General features: G+C 45.4%; 1 long non-coding RNA gene across 1 annotated transcript; it reads right to left on the reverse strand.

Annotated features, from left to right (window-relative positions):
* Positions 1 to 4899: 4899 nt before the first annotated feature.
* Positions 4900 to 5603, reverse strand: LOC121155711. Its single transcript, XR_005883708.1, has 3 exons — positions 5492 to 5603; positions 5274 to 5393; positions 4900 to 5190 (listed from the first exon to the last, which is right to left on the reverse strand). It is a non-coding gene; the product is annotated as an uncharacterized LOC121155711 (long non-coding RNA).
* Positions 5604 to 6006: the final 403 nt, after the last annotated feature.

Genomic DNA, 6006 nt, shown 5'->3' on the forward strand with positions numbered 1-6006 from the left:
ATTGGTCAACTTCGACACTCTGTCCCTCAAGTATTAACTCACAAAGATAAGTACCGCTTTGAAATTGAGTTGCTGCTGAATTACACTGGATTCTTGAACAATTTCATTAGCACATAGGAACAGATTTCTAAGGGAATAGTGAAGACCAATGATAAAATGAGATTTGCTAGTCCAAAGTTTAGAGAAAACATAAGCAACAAAGTTAACCTCCTCCTCCCTTCTCACCCTGATTATGTTTTTCTTAGACCAATAAGCATATAAGTTTGTGCATCTCATTAATAAATATCTGCAGTGTCTACTCTGCTTTCAGCACTGGTTTACACATGGGGGAGACAGTAGTAAACCAAACAGATGAAACTCCACCTAAATGGATCTTCTATCCTAGTAAGTTCATGAGGAACAGAGGCAAGCATTAAGCAAAACACAGTCTTGGACTACAGTGCCAAAATAAACAAAACGAAAAGTCTGAAACTGGAATAGGAAGCCCAAGTTGGGAGCTCTTATCTTTAAAGCAGATCTCGTTGAGAAGAAGGTATTAGAAGACAAGAAAGGAGTGGGGAAGCCTTCCACACCAATGATGGCCGGCAGGGCAGTTCAGGAAGAGGCAATGGCAAACTCAGGGACTGGGGCAGAAACGTGTTTGGAAAGTGAAAAAATAGGAAAGCCAGTTACACTAGAAAGGAGGAGGCAACAAGGGGCAAGCTATACTACACCATTCAGGGCCCATGGGGGGCATCCAAGGAGGAAGGGAGTCCATGAACCATGTTGGAAAAGAGTCAAATCCAACATGATAGATACACCTGTTGCCTTGGCAGTGGCCACTTCTTGATTGGATTTTCTCATCTAAGCTAAAAACTAAAACGTATACTCTCATAGGCCAAGAAGTCATTCAAAAATTAACTTTTAACATAGTTTGATTATATTTCTCATGAAAAAGAATCACATAGGTGAACGGCATTGTGGTACAGCAGGTATAGCTGGTCAAGAAGACAAGTTGGCCACTGTGTCCTGTTTTGTAATAGTTTTGCCCCTCCGTTCCAATGAATTGGTTTCATGGCCAGAGTGTTTCAATCACTCCAACATTCCTATGCTGCAGCCCTAACCCTAAGTATGATGGTATTTGAAGGAAGGCATTTCTAGAGGGTAATTAAATCATGAGGGCAGGAACCTGTTGTTGGGATTAGTGTCCTTAGGAGGAGAAGAGAGGAATGCCTTTCTCTCCATATACACACGCTAAGTGAAAGCCCTATGAGACCAGAGCCAGCAGGCAGCTTTAGAGCCCACATCGGAGCTTTACCACATCGGCACCCTTGGTTTGAGACTTCTAGCCTCTGGAACTGTGAGAGAGGAAAAAAGAAGTCTCTCGCTTAAGTTATCCAGTCTGTGGGATTTTCTTGCAGCAGTCCTAGCAGGCCAAGACAATTGGTTTCTTTTAAAAGTCCAGTGTATTTTATTGAAAAACATCCCAAATAGAGAAATACATTAAAAAATGTCCCAGGAAGGGAATTCATGGGTTTTGTCACACTTCCAGAGGATTCCAGGACACACACCGTTTAAGACTCCTTCTTCACTGGATCTTCTAAGTCAAGGCAAGAGTGTGGAATTTAGTCCCGTGGGAGACAGAAGCATTGACACCCTAGAGTCAGTACCTGTCTGTTAGTAGAATCACAGGGGCTCCTTAGCTGAGCATACATTTGGAGCAAAGTCAAGGGGACAAATTGCAAGCTACTGCTGTAATCCGACAAAGAGATGATGGTTGTGACCGAGTGTGTCTTTACATTTGCTCTAGATCAACCAGTACCTACTGAAGAAAAGGAGCAAAGACCCCAGGTAAAAAAATCACTGAACGGTGAGTAGCCACACAGAATTCAAAGGTGACTACAGAGAGTCATCAGCAAAGGATGCACAATTACAACAGAGCAGCTGGATAGCTTTTTCATAAACGACAATCATTAAAACATTGTAAAAAGCCATTTATAAGGGCAAGCCAATGCAGACAAATTAGACAGTGGAATTAGCCGCAAGTCATCCCAATTAAACCCCACCTGTGTACCTGGGCACACCCCCTCTTCCAAGCTCACCACCCTTGCCTGTCCCTCCCTGGACTTTCCAAAAATAATTCAACAGGTACAGACTAGTGATGCCCTTAGCTGAGTCCAGCCTGAGACTCAAAGAATCCCTGGGGCATACTCTGTCAACCAGCTACATAGCTTATGCAAGGACGTTTTTATAGTTGAACACTGAAACCACTAGTAGGTAAAGTGGCCTGGGAGACTTTACTGCCAGGGCAGGCTTTGTTTGGCCCTTGCAAAATGAACCATCTGCAAGTGTTCTTCAAGCCAGGAGGAATGCCTTCCTCATCATCAGAGCGCCTGCCTCTGTCTGGCTTGCACCTGTTGCCCAAAGAATGCAGCTGACTGCAGGTGGCATGCAAATGAGTGGGCATGGCTGTAATCCATGTGCTGCAATCTAGTCTGCTACCTGCTGTGCAGTCCACAAGCTATGACTCTTACAAGTTTCAAATGCCAGAGGGGGAAAAAAATCATAATTATTTTAATTTATGAAATTGAATTTCAGTATCAACACATAAAGTTTTATTAGAACGGAGTCGTACCCACTCATTTACTATCATCTGCAGATGCTTTGGTGTTGGTTATAATGGCAGAATTGAATAGCTATGATAGGGACCATCTGGCCAACAGACCCTAAAATATTTGCAATCTGGTCCTCTATGGAAAAAGTTTGCTGACTTCTGGTCAGTACGAATGGTCCTCCCTAGAACTGGGCAGTGCACAACCTGACCCACTGAACATAGTGACCTTGGTCCAGATTCCTAGTTATTTCTCCACATTGGCACGTATTACCTGGACCTTCACCACCTACACAGCATGCTTCTTTCTCATCAGGGACTTTGCAGACACTGCTCTGACTACCAGGAACCCTCCCACCAGGTCATCGCACAGGAAGGATTTCCTCTCGCTCTTACGGGCTCAGCTCAGATGCCCTCTCCCCAAAGCAGCTTTCTCTCATGACTAATTTGGTGCTGGGATTTGTCTCCCTCCCATAGCGCACTGCTATCTGAGATGACCTTGTCTGTGCACTGTAAACTTTTTTTTTTTCACTGCCTCACCTCCAGCACCAAGAATGATGCCTGCCACACAGAACTCATGAAATATGTCAAATAAGCTTTTTAAAATTTTTATATTAAAAGCGACTGGTATGGTGGCACAGCGGGCTAAGTTGTCACTTGTGACATTGGCAGCCCCTTCTGGAGTGCTGATTCGAGACACGGTCCTTGTACTTCCAGTCCAGCTTCCAGTTGACGTGCCTGGGAAGCAGCCGGTGATTCCTTAAGCATTTTTATTTCTGCCATCCACACTGAGGGCCTGGATAGAGGTCATGGCTTTTGACTTTGGTCTGGCCCAGGCCTGGCTCCTGTGGTCATTTGGAGAGTGAAGAGGGAACCCGCAGATAAAAAAATCTCTCTCTCTCTCTGTTGCTCTGCATTTCAATACATAAATCGTTTAAAAACAATTCTAGGCTTAGAGAAACCTTAAAAACATCCAGAGACAAGAAGGATACAGCATTCTATTTTATATATGGTTGAAATTTAAGAAAAAATTAGCAAAATTCTGCACACAGCCAGCTATAAAACAGTATTCAGAAGCAAAAACAAAATAAAAACATCTCAGATGAAAAGCAAACAAACGAAAGCCTTGAATACACAGCGGAGCAGAGTACAGATGTAGCTCCACCTGCTCTCCTGTGTCTTCTGCCAAAAGCTGAGGCTGGGCATAAGAAATGAAGAATGCCTCACAGAAAAGTGTCATAGGCACAACTCTCTCAGTTGCAGGTGTCAAACACTTAATCCAGACTCGTCCAAGCTAAGCATGTCAAAAACTCATTGGATCATGAAACTGAACAAGGGGCATGATGCACCCTGCAGAAGTGGAACACAGGGGACAAAGAGCGTCCCCCAAGGCACTGGCCTCTCTCACAAACGCTCTTAGCGCTGATGCAAGCTTAGCTGGTCGTTGGGAGAACTAAACTGTTCCTGTCAGGACTGGCAGAAAGCTCTTAGAGGGCTCTGATCTAGCCTGGGGAACATGTCTTTCCTGATCTGACGCAAAGAAGGAGGGGAATGGGGCTAGTGCAGTGGCATATAGGCTAATTATCTACCGGTAAGTGCCAGTATCCCATATGGACACTGGTTCATGTCCCAGCTGCTCCACTTATGCTCCAGCTCCCTACTTATGACCTGGAAAAGCAGTGGAGGATGGAACAACTTCCTGGGCTCTTGCAACCAATATGGGAGGTCCAGAAGGAGCTCCTGGCTCCCACCTTAGAACTGGCTTGTCTCTGGCCATTGTAGCCACTTGGGGAATAAACCATCAGATGGAAGACCTCTCTGTGTCTTTCCTTCTCTCTCTGTAAAAATATGTCTTTCAAATAAAAGCAATAAAAAAGAGAGTAAGTGGGATGAGATTGACCAGTCTGGATGACTGGGCGGTGGACAGATAGAATGGCAGCCAAACTCTCACTAACCCGGCTCTGTCAGCTTTCACAAAGAAAGGGAAGCCAACGCAACATGTAGGACTCTTGGATCAGGGCTTGGTGCCAAGACTCAGCTTCTGAGCTTAGACAAGAAAAGGACAGCAGTGAGGATAGTGGATATGTGGGTAAAAGCCAGGCAGGTGGAATCCTGGCTAAATAGCAATCAGCTCAGAAGCTGCCCTTGGATCAATTCTATTGGGTGACTTCAGACAAGAAATGGTGGACCTGAGAGAATCATGTAAGCATTCAGACCTAGGCTTGGAGCTGGCATCAACAGCACTTCCTAAAGAGGTGCAAGCTTTGGACTTGGGCTTCCCTGAGCGCCCAGTGACTATTCCTTGTTACTAGATCCAGTTGCACTGACATAAGGAAGGAACATACAGAATGACTGACAGCAGCATGTTCATGTCTGCCTGGGTTCACGACCTACACATCGGCTGTCCTGGATCCTCCATACATTCTGTAAACGGTCCATGGGAAACTGAGGCAGGAGGACAGGAAGCACAAGACCCATGGGCACAGTCAGCAAGGACTTACCCAAGGGTATTAGAACACACAGAGAGAACATTCACATGGAAGGAAACTGAAGTCCAACACGATCCTCTTCTGCTGTCTCCACTTTCGTGATCAGCTTTCCTGCCAACAGGAAAAAGACACAGTCCTCCTGGTGCACTGGAAATTTGATCATCTGCAGAAAAAGGGTGGTCCATAGCATGTACCTTACAAGGTTATCACGTGGGGTGAAGGAGGAAATTCCCAAAAGCGACTAGCCACAGCACCTGGCACACCATCAGCATTCAGTCAGTGTTTGGTGTTCAGCAATTGGAGTGAGGGTGACACTACGTATGAACCGGAAACGAATTTACGCATGAACAAATGAATTCAGGCACAGGGAGTTCACATGGCTCCCTTCAGAGTGACATTTCCCCTTACTTACACAAAGCAGAGCTCCTCTTATTATTTTTCTTGTTAAGCAGGAGAAAAAAAAATCCAATTTGAACAAACTCTCCATCAGCCTCTTGTTGCATCCTGGCAAACGACTTCCTTAATTAAAAGATCTTAATCACAGCACAGCTTTTCCCACAGAGCCTTCTGCCAGGAGGCAGGATCTGTGGGGCGGAGCCTGTGAAGCATCCAAGGGAGGGGGTCACCCAGCTCTGCAGGTGCCTTGGGAGATGCACCATACAAACCTCCTTGCCCAGGAGCATCTCCCCCAGTCCTTGCAAACACCCCAGCTCTCTCCTCTTTCTGAAAGTCTTCATTCTTTTTTGAGATGCATTTCTCTTTTCATCATAACCCCCTCAGCATTGCTGTCTTGGTCACTCTCATTCTAACTTCTATGTTCCCCTCCACCCTCCGTCTTCCAGAAGGTTCTGTGTGGCAAGGCTGGTGGTGAGTGCCACTTCCTCAGCCTTTGGAGACTCCTTTACAAACCAACACATTACCTGGTTA

The sequence above is a fragment of the Ochotona curzoniae genome, unplaced genomic scaffold, assembly GCF_017591425.1.
Source record: "Ochotona curzoniae isolate NIBS_2020 unplaced genomic scaffold, NIBS_Ocur_1.0 contig_3037, whole genome shotgun sequence".
Classification (NCBI taxonomy): domain Eukaryota; kingdom Metazoa; phylum Chordata; class Mammalia; order Lagomorpha; family Ochotonidae; genus Ochotona; species Ochotona curzoniae.